This window comes from Ambystoma mexicanum, chromosome 5p (assembly GCF_040938575.1).
Source record: "Ambystoma mexicanum isolate Mex_15411 chromosome 5p, UKY_AmexF1_1, whole genome shotgun sequence".
Lineage (NCBI taxonomy): Eukaryota > Metazoa > Chordata > Amphibia > Caudata > Ambystomatidae > Ambystoma > Ambystoma mexicanum.
Window position 1 is genome coordinate 1,202,813,495 of NC_090930.1, and position 15,839 is coordinate 1,202,829,333.

Below are 15,839 nucleotides of genomic sequence, written 5' to 3' on the forward strand. Positions count from 1 at the left end.
TTGAGGAGTGCATTGCCCCATCCAGGTGGGATAGGACTAGTGCTTGAATGGTGGATCTAAAGCTATCCGAATGGAGTAAGGACTTGACTTTTTTCCGTAGGAGGGAGAGCTGCTACCAGCTGTCTGTGTTTTCTTAGCTATGTGTGTCTTGAGGGAGAGGTGTTTACTGATGTAGAACCCGAGCGACTTGGCGCAGGAAGTGAGCTTGGGTGTGAAGCCCTCAGAGTTCATGGTTGATAGCCAGGTCTGTATGTCTGGGTGTTCAGTGTTGTTGGTGAGGAGTAGGAATTCGATCTTGGAGGGTTTGAGCTTCAAGTGTGCACTGGACATACAAGACTGGATCAGCGAGAGGCAGGTTTTGAGCCTATGGATATCCTTGATGGAGTCGATCTTGAGGTATAGCTGTGTGTCGGCGAGTATTAGTGGTTGTGGATGTTGTGTGTGGCTAGGAGTGCTCCCAGCGGCTCCATATATAGATTGAAGTTCACTAAGTACCCACATCATGAACTGCTAATAGTACCCTTCAAATACCACTATGTTTGTTATTCTGATTCCAGCAAGGATAAAGGGGATTAGGGGATACATTTTGATTGTTGCTGGACCAGCATATTAAGCTTTGGGTGTTCAGGAGCACTGGGTAAGGGAGGGGCCACCAGAGATTCTTAATCCCTTCATTTCCTTTGTTCGGATAGGGCCCCGAATGTGTCTTTCCCAGGACCCCAAAATTCCTTAAATTGGTCCTGAATCTATGGCCATTGTACTTTACACACTCACCCAAATCTTCTGCGCAGGCTCTTCAGTGTATTCATTGTTGAGATCCTATAAATAATGGCCCAATTTCTGGACATAAAGAACATCATGCCCTATTGCAGGAGTCTCCAACCTGTGGCTCTCCAGATTCTTTGTACTACAACTCCCATCAGCGTAAGAGAGCAAATCCAGTGGTATGTGGATCATGGGAGTTGTAGTCCAAAACATCTGGAGAGCCACAGGTTGCAGACCCCTACCCATGGTCTTTCATTAAGCCCACGCAATTGTGCTTCTCTCCTCATGGTACTCACAATTATGCGTGGTGTCTGCCAGACCCTCCACGTTACTTCCTCAAGCAGCCCCCTGCTCCCTCACTCAACTCTGTGGTCATGACATATAGTGTTTGAGGGGCACAATATGTTCCCACCAAGACTGTAAACTACAATTCCTCGTTTTTTTACACCGCCCTGCCAAAATTCTCTCAAAAATATGATGTTTGCCATGTTCATCTCCCCAGGGGTCAATTCCTCCCTGTCCAATTACAAACATGCATAGTAATATACGTCAAACAGAAGCGCTACTGCAGACTCCGTCACACCCATCCTCAAATAAAACAACATCTTGCCATAGAAGAGTTGTTATATACAATTATTATTAACCAATCGAGACTGATACTCACTTCATCAACCTCGAAAAGATGAAAGGCTGAGTCGACCATGCTGCAATTGAACCTGCAGACCACGCACAGATCACAGCACCTAACGCTTAACACAATGAGCTATCCTAGCAGCAAAACAAGTTATTCTGGAATCACAACTAAGAAGCAGGCATTCGCAGACGTTTGCCTGACGTTTCTCGGTGAAGAAGAAATGTATTGCAGTGATTGGCGAATTGCTATTATGGGGATAGAGGTGTTTCGCCATTGGTACCACGTAACACATAATAGATTTCTTTATTGCAAAATATCCACCAGATGGCGCTCAGGTAAAAGAAACTTTTTGAAAGAAGGCTTTTTTATTACGGTTAAGAGCAGCGTTTCTTGGTACGTGGAAAGCAGTCGAGAAGGGGGACTACTTTTGATAGAAAATATAAGTAGTTCTGGCATCTGGAGAACCGGGGGCGATTATTTTTACTCACGTGGGGTTGAGTATGAAACCTTTTCCATATCAATGATAATAAAGGGACTCTGAGAATGTGATTTGGTTATGTTTCTTGCATGCAACGTCCACGGTGGGGCTAACTGAGGGACTGGCAAAGTGTGTGCAATGTGTTTCTGATGTAGATCCCTTTCATGCATGGTACTGGGAGTGGGAGTTCTTTCACAAAAAAAGGCTAATTGCATGCAGGAGGCCGCCAGTGTTCCCTGCATGCACCTTTCACCTTTTACAAAGTGGAGTAGGATATGAAAGAGGAAAATACGCTTTCTAAACGGCGTACAGATATCGTGGCGCTTTCTAAACGACGTACAGATATCGTGGCGCTTTCTAAACGGCGCACAGATATCCTGTCGCTTTCTAAACGACGTACAGATATCGTGGCGCTAGATATCGTGGCGCTTTCTAAACGGCGTACAGATATCGTGGCGCTTTCTAAACGGCGTACAGATATCGTGGCTCTCGTGTGCAGATGATATAATAATGCTTGATCTCACACCAATTGGATTACAGCGTTAGATGAGTGCTTTAGCTGAGTATGCAGTCAAAAATGCTATGATACTAAACATATCAAAGACAAAAACTATGGGCTCCATTACGGGTCCGGCGGTAACCGTGCCGGTGCTACCATTAGGTTGCCGCTGTACCCGTTATTATTTACCTGCGCCTGACTTCCTGGTGCCACCAGAGGATTACAACCCAGGCGGCCCGGGAAGTCAGACGCCGGCAAATTGTAAGTCCCCATTCCCATAGAGTCGAGCACTGGCACTGTTGTTAACGGTGCCGGTGCTTCCGTGACGGATTTGCCGGGCACAGCGGTTCCGGCAGGCAAACCCATGGTTTGCCGGTCCGGAAACAATAGTGCTGGTAAGTTTACCGGCATCGTTGTTTCCGGACCGGCAAACGTAGATTGAGGCCCTCGGTGCTTGGGCAAAAAGAGCGAAAAGAAGGGTCGTCATGTATGGTATCTAAAGAGGTTCCCCTTGAAAGGGTTGAGGAATATATTTATTTGGGCTTCCCCATTAAAACAAATCCCAGAGTAACAAACTACAGTGAGAAGGTGATCGCAAAGACTTGGAAAAAATGGTTGACATTAAAGCATTGCATTGTGCTTCGTGGAGGGTATAACACTGAGGGCCTCCTAGAGGTTTACCGTGTACGTATGGTACCTACTGTATTATACAGCTTGGTAGCATTACAACATAAACTTATTTCCCGGCTGGCGCAGTTCGAAGGTTAACTATTGCGTTCAGTTATTAATGTGCCAGGCTCGGGACCTGTGGAGGCGTGGTAGTTAGAATTTGGGGTAACCTCGTTAAGGACCATGTGGTCCGTCCAAAGAACTTTGTTGTAATCAAGTTAGCCAAAATTCTAATGAATCATTTTTATTAACGGTTCTAAGTTCTGATTCTGTCAGAAAAAATAATTTCATGGTGGAATAAAAAAAAAAAAAGACAGTCGATGCCATTATAGATGCACTAAACCTGGATTCTGACATTTTAGGCACTGATCCTAATTATGAACTTAAAATAAAAAAGCAAATCAAGGATGTGGTGTAAGGAGATGCATGTGGATAAGCTGCATGGGCTAATTAGGTACAAAGAATACTCAGAACACAGTGTTCCTTTGCGCATGCCTAGTGGGAACTAGACCAAGATGTGTCCTATGGAATTACAACGATTCATATTGTATTTGCCATTAAATCTTTTACCAACTAGGGGTCTTATTGGTACGTGGCAGAATACCCCGCTGAGTGCACGTTTATGGTGAATTTGCCATAGGGAGACAGAGACTGGTCGGCACATTTTGACCAATTGCACGACCCTGACAACTTGGGCCATGTTGATTTTGTCTCGGATATAAAGGACATTGTAAAAGACCAATGTTGGTCCTCCTTTTTCGAGGCAACCTCGATAGTCATGGTAGTCGCTGCTTTTAATATATGGAAAGAAGATCTGAAGACATTCTAACCTAATCGATTATGGGAAAAAAACTAGTTTTAAATCTTTTTACTGGAATATATCATGTGACTGTTTATTTATTGCAATTGAAGGACGTGTGATATGTATTCTATGAATATTAACTGTAGTTTATTGCTACTGTCTTTTTACTATGCGTTGGTTAATTGTACTATGTTTTTGCTTTTCTTCTTGTCGTTTTTTACATTGATATATCTGCTTAAAGTTTGAAAAAATCAAAATAAATGCACAAAAATTCGCCGTTATATGAAAATGTGCATTTGAAAACATTTATATAAAAACTACCTGCAAATTACACTTTGCAGATGGCATTTGCGCCTTGAAACTCGTGTGTACAGGCGCATTATAAATGTCATATCATATTATCATATTTACAATGAAATCAGCCTGCTTTTAGCCAGTGCCAAATGCAGATGGATTCCATAAGAAGTCATTCATTTTACACCAGGAGGCATCTGTAGGAGGGGATGAATGCATGCCAGAAATTCTATACTTGTTTCATGCCCCTACTCCTTCAATTGCATTTAAATTCACCTGGAGTGTAACATTAAGGTGGAAACAGCTTACCCCTGGCTTTTAAACATTACGTTTGCACTCCTTACATTCCTTTGGATTCCACCTGTTTGTAGCAGGTGATAAATTCAGGCAGATTCCATTCCTTGTACCCCTCCTCCTATATAGGTCATGACCCAGTGACCAAACCCGAACTAAAACAAACTTTGAGGTCAAAACCTTCTAACATGTCACTGTGAGGAGCAGGGGCGGCTCGTCCATGATGGACAGGAAGACGCCGACCCACCAGTACCCTCGCCCCATCATGTACAAGCCAGTGAGTGCTGCCTAAGCTGCTAGTTTCACGGTTCTCTTTGACAATTCTATTCACCGGCCGTGCATGCAACAATGGGCCATGCAAGGCCGGGGTGTTCTGCTTCCCCTGCTTTGTATGGCTCATTGGGGATGCAGGCTGTGGAACTGCACATACAAAAGGAGTGGGGCACCGGTCATCAGCGCTGCAGCTCCTGCGTGCATGAGCAGGAACCAGGAAGCGCTCTGCTTCCTGTTCATGCTGTGCAGGAGCCAGAGTTATTTCTGGAGGTGGCAGCAGAGCTTAATCCGGACCAGAGCTGCATGGAGGTAAGAATTGATTTCTTTTATAATGTGTTATTCACTACAAAAAAAACTTTGTTGAGGGGACGTTATGGTTAAGTTGCCCTACCAAAAATCTCTTCCCTCACTAAAAAAAAAAAAACTTCACCCTCCCCTTTATGCTTCAACTTACAACCCAAAAACCCCTGAAATTCGCCAGTTATGGCAGACTGAGCCCCCTTACTTGCCATCACCACTGTGCACTGCTAACACTAACACCCAGACCATGAAAGATGACATCTCAAATGTCACTGATGACATCCCTGACGACATCACATGTTTAGCCCCTTTGTTTATGTTCTTTGCCATATATCTATATGTGCATTCTGTAAAAAAAATTCACTAAGGAATGTTATACTTCACAGTGCAACCAAACACCACTGCACATTCCCCCATTATAGTAAGCTAAGCAACCATAACTCGCACCATCTACGTGCATTCCTAAGACTAGCACCCAGGACATCAAAGATGACATCACAAATATCATTGATGACATCACTGATGACATCACATGTCTGCCTCACTTATTTTGGTGCATCGAAAAATATAGGCCAGGTGGTTTTATTCACTGACAATCACAATATAAAAATTGAAAAGGAACTGTATATGAAAATGGTACCCTTGTCATGTGTTATTAAAGTACTTTCCTTAGGGTCTGGTCTCAGCTCATGATGCACATGCATGGGGCAATAGCAGGCCTCAAACACACAATTAATTTGTATACAGGAACATACACTTTCTGATCATGCTGTTTCTTTCTTCCTTACTTCAGTTTCCCTGTATGTGCCTCTCATTTCTATGCATTGGGTCTGCATATGTATTGTTTGTACTAGCACAAGTGTGTACTAAGTCTTCATTTGTTAGGTAGTTATAACATGTGCAACATTACACAATTACCCCTGACACCTTGCTACCAACATAACAGAAAGAACCCCTTGTAGGTAGGGGCTTGTCATTAACATTATTTTCAGATGTGATGTCATCAGCAATGTCATCAATGATATTTGTGATGTCATCTTGGATGTCCTGGGTGCTAGTCTTAGCAATGCACGTAGATGGTGCGAGTTATGGTTGGTAAGCTTACCATAATGGGGGAATGTGGAGTGTTTTTTGGTGTCACTGTGAATTATAGCATCCCTTTAACACAGAAAGTTGTTTTTTACAGAATGTTCATATATATATATATATATATATATATATATATATATATATATATATATATATATATATATATATATATATATATGACAGAGAACAAAAACCAAGGGGCTATAAACATGTGATGTCGTCAGGGATGTCATCAGTGACATTTGAGATGTCATCTTTCATGGTCTGGGTGTTAGTGTTAGCAGTGCACAGTGGTGATGGCAAGTAAGGGGGCTCAGTCTGCCATAACTGGCGAATTTCAGGGGGTTTTGGGTTGTAAGTTGAAGCATAAAGGGGAGGGTGACGTTTTTGTTTCAGTGAAGGGAAGAGGTTTTTGGGATGGCAACTTAACCATAACGTCCCCTTAACAAAGTTTTTTTTGTAGTGAATTGTATAGGTTTTTGGAAGAGGAACTTAATCATGACATCGTGGCAATGAAGTTGTTGAGCAGAATATGCATTGTCATTGTGTGATCTTGGGAGATATGTAGTGTAATGTACGTACTTGATATACATTTAAAATAGAACATACATAACCCCATACCTATTGATATTGGAAAGGGACAGACTGAGCGCCTGTTTGCGGACGGGGGCGGACAGGATCAACATTACCCAAAGAGCCGGGGAGTATCTGAAAATGTACTATTGTCTTACACAAAAAGTGTGCAACGTAGAAGAAGGGTATTAAGATATTAATAAGTAAATATGGAAACCTGAAGGTGGGAAAAGAAAATGACATATTTAATAACCATGTAGAATGAAGTGGATGGTACTAAAAAAAAAAAAGAAAGGATACCTCCACTGTAATCACTTCACAGAAACTCAGCAGGCTGGAACGATAGTTGACGGACGCAGTAGGAGGAAGGGAGATTACATCAAAAGAGTGAGTGCAGGTCACTTTTTTTTAAGTGGGTGTGTTTTTTTTGGTATGTGGTGCAGAAATAATAATTTCTTTTTGTTCTTTTGACTCAGAAATGGCTAGTACTTTGGAGTGGCTGGAGGAACATTTCCCGCAGGGGGAAATGTCTGAAGACAGTGACAACAATGGTACACATTGTATTGCGTATGGAAAATAGTGACCAGTATTTTATAGGCATTTAACTTATGTTGTTTTTGTTTTCAACAGACCAGGAAAAAAAGAGGAAAGGACAACAAACGAGATAGAAGAAGACAGGATAAAAAGGATAGAGCAGGAAATGGACATATTGAACGACAATTTAAAAAGTTTACAGGAGTTTGTGAAGGACATTGTGAGAGGAAAAGTTTGGTACCATTGCCCCACCTGCACCTGCCCTGCTTCTCCATTCCCTAGTGACCCATCCCCAAACCTTCAAGAGGAAAATAAACGTTTAGACGAAGTATCCATCCCTTCTTCCCCTCACAAATCTTCTCCTCATAACCAGCCCGTGTTAAATCCTAATTCCCCCATATTTGTTTCAGTGTCCGCTTCCCCCGCTATTTCTTTAGATTGATGTGTGTGTGTGTTTTAAATGGTTTTGTACAGTAGTTGTAGAGAAAGAGTTTGTGTGTATTTTTTCTTTTAAAAAAGACATAAAATGTTCACGAACAGTGCGCCTGTTTGACCTATCTGCAAGGAATGGAATGGGGGTGTTGTAAAGGCAGTACACCTACCCTTACTAATGTCAAGTAAGGTGGATTTGATGTTTGACTGTACCATCTGATGAAATTGTGCATCCATAAACAGAAAGGGGTGGCCAAAGGATATTGTACCTCGGCGAACTGCTTGGAAAACAATATGAAACATGGTCATAGAACAAACCAGATGTCCGGAATGGGTGTAAATGAGTAAAATGGGAGTGTGTGAAGGACAGTATAGCTGTCCATATCGGGCGCAGCCAAAATGGTGTTGTCCATAGAACAGGCACGGTGGCCGGCAAAGTCGTACAAAAACAAAATGGAGTTGTCCTAAGGACACTGGAACTGTCCGTACAGTGAACATAGCATCCGTGCACATGCGCAGTACAGACGTACGTATAGCGAACATCGCGCCTGTTCCTAACTGTCCGTCCCACTTGTGTCGCACTTTGAATTACTTTGAGGACCCGAAGACTGCTCGTAGGACACTTGGGCACACGCGCACGTTTGATTCTCTGCATTTGCTGTTCAGGGGACTTTCAGTACTGGCGCGGATGAGTTGAGGACGTCATCATGTGACAGCACACAATGAGTGTGGGGACTAATTTGCGCGGTTGGTGTGCTTCCGCAACAGTACAAAAGAACTTGTAGACACAAGGGAAAGTATTGTAAAGTGTAAAAATGTAATTTCACATATCTCAAGCAATAGTAGACCTCAGGATTTTGCTGTGTAAAATTTTTGTACCGCTTTGTAGGGATGAAGACGGTCACAAGGCACACCCGTCCACCCCTACAAATGGCTACACCCACGAGCGCATCTTGATTGTCCTTCTAGCTGTAGCAGATTGAGGTGTACTGCCTTTACTGCTGTAGTGAACAAAAGGACAGTAATCGGTATGGCTTCCATGGCTGCTGTTGGGTCATTAGGCTCTGCACCACCCCCAAACCTGCCACCACCACCACCACCTCCCCAAGGGCCTGCAGAGAGATATGTGGGTGAGGATGTAGAGATTGAGGAAGAAGAGGAGGAAGAGAATGAAGTGGAGGAACATCGTACGAGGAGCACTCGGCGGGAGTCGTGGGTGTGGCGGTTGTTTTCCATGTATGGGAACGTACCAAAAGCATGTGCGAACCTGGTGAAGTGTAACCAGTGCGAGGTGGTGCTGAGTCGCGGGAGATTTGGTGCGTACAGTTTTGGTACGACAACCATGAAGCGACACCTCACATGTTCCACACTGCGGACATTTGCAAGGTGGTGCCATGTGAAGAGCGTAGTCGATTGAGTTCCTCCACAGCATCCTCTGTGTCCGATCCTCCCACCACAAGAGACACTCCTGTGGGGGAACACCTCCCTCCAGCTGCCTCACAAGCCATTCACAAGTCTGTTGACCCTTACCTTTCAAAGGTGACAGTAGTGTGTACGTATTGTGACGCAGTACTCTGCAGGGGGGAGAGTTTTCAAAGTGCTTTTGAGGCTGCAGTCACAGAGCACCAGAAGATCTGCCCTTTACCTAAATAGATCTCACCCTAAATATTTCTCTGTTCACTTGCCCTTTCTTATCCCCGTGGCTGGTGTCCCTTCCTTACCCTCCTTTGCCTTCTTCCCTTAGTGTGCCTTGTGCTGTTAAGCAATAAATGTAAAAACAACAAAAATTACAGAAAAGGCTCTTTTCAGAGCCGCCTTTCTCAGTGTAACAATAGAATTATGAAGTGACGGTCGTAGACCCCCGCGGAGTGCTGAAAAAGTTTGCGGACAGTCGTAGGGGAAAAAAGGGAGAGTGCAAGCGGAGCAAACACAATGAAGTGTACGCTGGGAGTAAGTGGCGGCTCTGAAAAGAGCCTTTTGGTGGTGTGCTGAGTGGGCCAAAAAGTGTGGATTGGTGAAAACGGATTGTCACATAGGTTAGTGTGATTGCAAAAGAGGTTGCAATGCATTTTGTACATTGCGAAGAAAAATATGATTGCCAGCATATGTGAGGTGGACTCCATCTCTGCGGAAAATGGAAGTGCTTGAAACAAAATGTTTTCATTGTGGAAAGAGGGCATGCCAACATCTCTTAAAAATGCACACACAGCCTTATTCACATTGCGTCTCGCTTTCTCCATTTGTGGACCAAACGCAGAAGAACGCAGCCATATTTGTCTTTGTGCAATACGGGAGAAAGGTATTTGACAATTTGGAAACATGTCCATGAGCTTTGCGAGTCCTTCCTTCATTGCAAATTGCAAAGAAATTCCAGATACATGGCCTAAACTGTTTCCTCCACAAAGAATGATCAGTATATCTGGAGGACGCTCTGCCAGTAAAGTAACACAGAGAGGTACCAAGTCCAGCCATCTCATGCCACGCACCGCATGCCAGTACACTTCCACATGAGGAAATCCGAGATTTGTAGATAAACTGCAGCTTTCTGCATGCACTTTCAACCAATGTATCCATGAGTCTCCCAAAATCCAGATAATCTGTTTTCGAGCATGGAAAGCCATGGCTGTGTGGTCTCCTGTGAGGGAGAAGACGGTTATTAACGTACGTCGGTCAGAACACACCTACTGAACTTTATGGATCAATCCCTAGCTCCGCTCATTCTCATTTACATGTGTTTCCACCCCTGAATCCCCGTTGGTGATATGTGCTGGCTGCAAACTACCACCATGTTCGCAGACATGTACAGGATCAGAGCGTGACGACGGTACGTTAAATTACTATTCCCCTTTTTCCCCTTTAAGGTAGGCTCTGAAAAGAGCATTTTTATTTTATTTTTGGCCAGATACCATACAGACATCTGGTATTTTATTTATTTTTTTGTATATTTTGTCCTTGCTTTACTCTTCCAAACATTACAGAATCTTCTCTAAAGCAAGCCTTACGTTCCAAAAGAACATTGCATTTCCCAAAGAAGATAGCGCAACACCATCTCCTTCAAAATAATCTGCATTGGTTGGAGCAATGTTTTCGTGGCTGCAAAAAAACATACCAGCTCGTAGCATGAATGCACGCATTCCGCGATTGATGATACACCTCCCAATGCTTTGATCGGGACAGAAAACAGAAGTGTTGTTCCATTGTACTCTAGGGAGTAAAGCAGAAAAAATTACTTTGGTTGTTGGGAAGATGGTCATATGTACTTCAACCAACTGTGCCAAATCTGCCAACAAAGTACGTGAAGTCACGTATCCCAAATGGCAAGCACCGTAGTGCAAAATTACCACATGAGGAGTGGTCATTGTACGCATGTCTCTACAAACTTGCAGAATTGCCGCAGCATTGACATCAGTGTCTGCGCTCCACACCACCTCCACTCCTCACACATCGAAATGGTGTGCCACATGCCTACTCTCGGCATAGTGTTGTAAGCCTTCCACAAAAATGTCACCAAGCATCAAAACCCTGACCCTCTCCACCTCTGCCATCTTCAGTGTGTGCACCATCTTTCGACACAAAAGAGTAATGTGAACATCTGATTGGCTGATGCCTACAGTCGCCTGCGCATGCAGGATTTGCTGTAGAAACCCATATATGACACACGCCCTACCAGCGGACAAGCGTTGCCTACGTGCGGCACGTAACTCTTACTCAGTGCTTCCACCCTTTCTACAGCGGTACCAAAGCGAGTTCCTCATTGGACACAACAAGCAGTCACACAATCATCCACCAATCACATGGAACATCGCTAATTTTAACTCCGTCATCAACATTGCGCACTTCAAAATTACTGGCAATGATTCTGAATGGAAGTCGCATATAATTGCAAAGCACCTACCTCACAAGCTACTGTGCAAGTATTGCGAATTTCTACGTACAGATCCATGCATGTGCCCCTGCATGAGTATAGAGTACAGGTATGTATATTGTAATCAGAGAACATGTGGAACCCTTATGATTTAATTTAGACAAAATAATGCAGCTAAATGTCCATAGGGAATACATAACAACGCTCTCCCTTTATAGTGCAAGATGTCCGATTAGTCAATCACAAATCACACGACTGCTTACTGTCTTCTGCATAACCTGTACATAGGTTGCAAGCATGGCTATTTAGGGAAGAATTGAATTTTGTATGTGAAAATGTCGGAGTTGTGTACTCTGTACGGCCTATAGTTATGGTACTTGCAATGTGATCGTATGAGAATAGTAAGCTGTCCCGATTGCGGTGGTGACATTTTCTTCTGAGGGTCTCCCGATTTTTCGGCATTGTGCTTTTAATGTACAAGTAGAACATGTTTCCCCATCGAGTACTATACCCTATCGCTTACAAACCTCCCTCCTATGCACAGTACACTTTGTAAACAACAAGGCATTTCCTTCCCCTTAAAAGTTTGAGCTATTTTGAAGGACTTTCAAGTACCATATTGCAAGTAGCATGCAAAGACTGCACAGAGTGAAATGAAATGTACACGTGCACTGGGTTGAAATATAAAAGGTGAATGCTCTGACGAAAGAAGGACAATAATGTGTGCAGTGTCATCACTGCTGCAAACACACAAAGTAATTGATTTGTTTTTTTGATTTGCAGTGAAGACTGCTCTCCTGAGAATCAACAGCATCTACACTGTAAACGACATATCCAAAGGAACCTGGTCATCTTGCACAAAAAAGTAAGTACAGTACAACCCTTATATGGTAACTACTCGTGAAAGAGGCTGCGGGGGTTATTGGTTTAGTTTGGACAGCAAAGCAAGCATTGATTTGTAAACCATTCTATCTACAAATATCCATTTATTGAACAAAGAATAACAGGCAGAATGGCTGACAAATCCCTGTGCGTTTGGTACCCAAATAACATATGTAATGCTTAGAAAGTTAGATGGTGAAATGAAGTTGTTGCAGTAAGCTTTTGCCATTTCGGTTATTAATAAGGGTTCTCGTCACAAATAGAGCACTTTGTACTCTCCTCTGAAGTACATTGTAGTAGTATACAAACAGTAAAGTAGCCTTACCAAATCATTGCAAGAGTTCAATGCACGTTGACACACTATGACAAAGAGCTTCCCCATCTGACTCATGCACACATGCACATTGCACACATACATTGGACAACAGACCAAAGTATATATTTTTTCTCAACAGACACCAAAGAATGCCTACCAAAAAGCAGCTCTGTAGAAAGGAACGCAGAAGTAGAGCAAATAAAAAGAAAGTTGCCCAATGTAAGCATCCACCAGTTGTAGAGTTAGTAGAGAATGTTGGTATAAACCAGCTAATGCAGTTGGGTAACAAAATAAAGGAAGTCTCAACTACAGAAACTGTACCTCCTCCATCAAAAAGTGTCACAAAACACAAAAATGTCAAAAAAACACCTAACAGTACAGCTAACAATGTTCCTAATAATCCTGATAGTGTAAGAAGAACCCATAGTAAAAAAAGTATTTTATCAAAAATGCTTCGTCACAGAGTCCTTCAGAATCTAGTAGGAAGACGACCGAAATCATCCTCACCCCTTAAAACCTACCATAGAAAGTTAATCCTACAAGCTCTCGTGGACAGTGCAATCCTTCTCAAAAGGAAGTTGTTCATATTAGTGTTAAATAGGATGAAAGAACTAACAAAACTAAGTACCAAACTACAAAAGAAACTTAGCAATAAACGGAATGTGAACAAAAATAATTTCTTAAATGTTTGTGGTGGTGAATGGAGTCACACAACAACCACAGAGCCATATTTTAATGAAGAAGCATACAAACAAAATCAAAGAAACACAATTGCCATCCATAGTAGTGGACAAGGGTATGAGCAAATCAATACTACCATCATGGAACAAGAAACACTGCTTACAAAAGTATCCCCTGAAAACTCACAATTACCTCTCGATTCAGCAGAACCACACCGTCCAGTATACAAATGGCCATGCACATCTATGTGTGCCATTCCAAACAAAGCTTTCAAATCTTTACGTCAGTTCCTCAATCAATATGTAAAAGGTAAAGACAAAAGTAAAATGAAAGTGCTGCAAAATATGGATATTTGTCCAGTGCGGAAAGATACAGGACTAAAAGGACATTCATTAGCCTGCATTTGTGGGCCTATTTGCAAAAGTACCTTCCATGATATCAAAAGAATAGCAATACATCATTCCAATGTAAGAAATTTAGCGTATAAAATATACTATGCAAAAGGTCCAACTTCAGAATTAGGCAATTTAAATACCACTCTTCTGCATGGTACACCCAAAAACTTACAAGAAGAAATTGACCGTATTCAGAAAAAGTATTTCGGAAGTGAGAGCCACTTACAAAATGCAATAGTTTTAGAACATAGTAGCAGCAATTCTGCACATAGAAACCTTCTATTACATACATACAGAAAAGAAATAGTAAAATTTAAGAGGTCATCGGCTGAAGTACCAAACCATGTGTGTGTATGTTGCCGCAGAACGTTTTACAAAAGGAACACAAAAAATGTGGACATATCATACAAAATAGAAGACAATGAAGACTCTAAATGGTTTGAATTAGCTTTGTACCTTTTAGCTGAAAACAAATATGAACTAACTGAACGCCTCATATGTTGCAGTTACTGTACTGCAAAACTAGACAACAACCACACTCCTTCACGTGCTATTACAAATAATTTGGAATTGTTTCCATTACCAAAAATCTTGTAACAGCTCAATTTGTATGAGAGCATAATAATTCAAACTGTTCACCCATTTCAAGCAAGTATACGCCTTCATCCAAAAACAGCTAAATTACCTTCCTCTGAATTGGTGAAAGGCATTAGTGGCAAAGTAGTTTATTTGACATTAGATCTAACGGAAAATGTACACACTCTAGGAGTGGAACGTTCAATAGAGCATTCTTTAATAGTCTTGGTAAATGGAGTACCAACAAAGGACAAAAACATTTGGCAACAATTAGTAGACTTGCACAAAGTTATACAAGCATTGCAATATCTAAAAGACAATAATGAGTACTACAAGGAAATAAATATTGATGAAAGCTTAAGGGAAACAACCGAAATAATTCAAGAGCCATCAGAAACTGGACAATTTGAACTTCTGGATCCAGCAACAGTATCCACTCTGTTGGACCATTACACAATTCATCCATTGCATTCCAATGAAAGCGTAGATGATGCACTAGAAACTTACCAAATGCGACAAACCAAAGGATCACCAATGAGTATTTGGGAAAAAAGTATAGAAGCACATGCTTTTCCACTGCTATTTTCTACTGGCAAAGGTGGAAGACACGATGATAGACCTACTCAGATTGGGGCATCAGAATACCGCTCATTACGAATGTATTCGCAAGATCCCAGATTTAGACAAAATGTGGAATACATATTCCACCTACTCTATGAAAATGAATTAGCAACACTATGTTATGGAGTTGCACACATTCTTAAATCTGGAACCCACTTTCAAAATATGTCAGCTACGCAGTTAATACAAAAAGTACAGGAAAAACATGAGGTTTTACAATCAAGTATAACAAATTTGTTTGCAAACATGCGTGGTACAAAAGAAGACTGGTTAAGACGGCACGGAGACGTGCATTGCATGATCAGAAACCTTGGCCCACCGACTTGGTTTGTTACGCTAAGTTGTGCAGAATATGCATGGGAAGATTTACATGAGTTCCTACGCATAGCAAACAGCAACAAAAACAACATGGATATATTAACACCTGGAGAACTTTCGTCTCTAGATCCAGTTAATGTGTCAAGATATTTCCATCATTGTTTCATTGCATGCTACACTTTATTTGCAATACAACTGTTCCTCCCCTTGGAGAAGTGCAGCTCTTCTTTTGAAGAAAAGAATATCAAGCGAGAGGAGCACCACATATTCACATGCTGTTATGGATTAAAGGTGCACCGAAATTTGGGCACGACACTGATAGCAATGTTTTGCAGTTTATCCAAAAATATGTTGCGTGTGAAATCCCTTAACAACAGACACATAGTGAGCTGCATGGGCAGATTTTACAATTTCAAAGACCAAATGTGGCAAATATTGTCGTCGCAAATACAAAAACAAAGGTAAATACTACACCAACTGCTGCTTTGGTTTCCCTAGAGCAGTTACAGAAACAGGTGAAGTAAACAACTTAATGTCTTCAGTTCGACA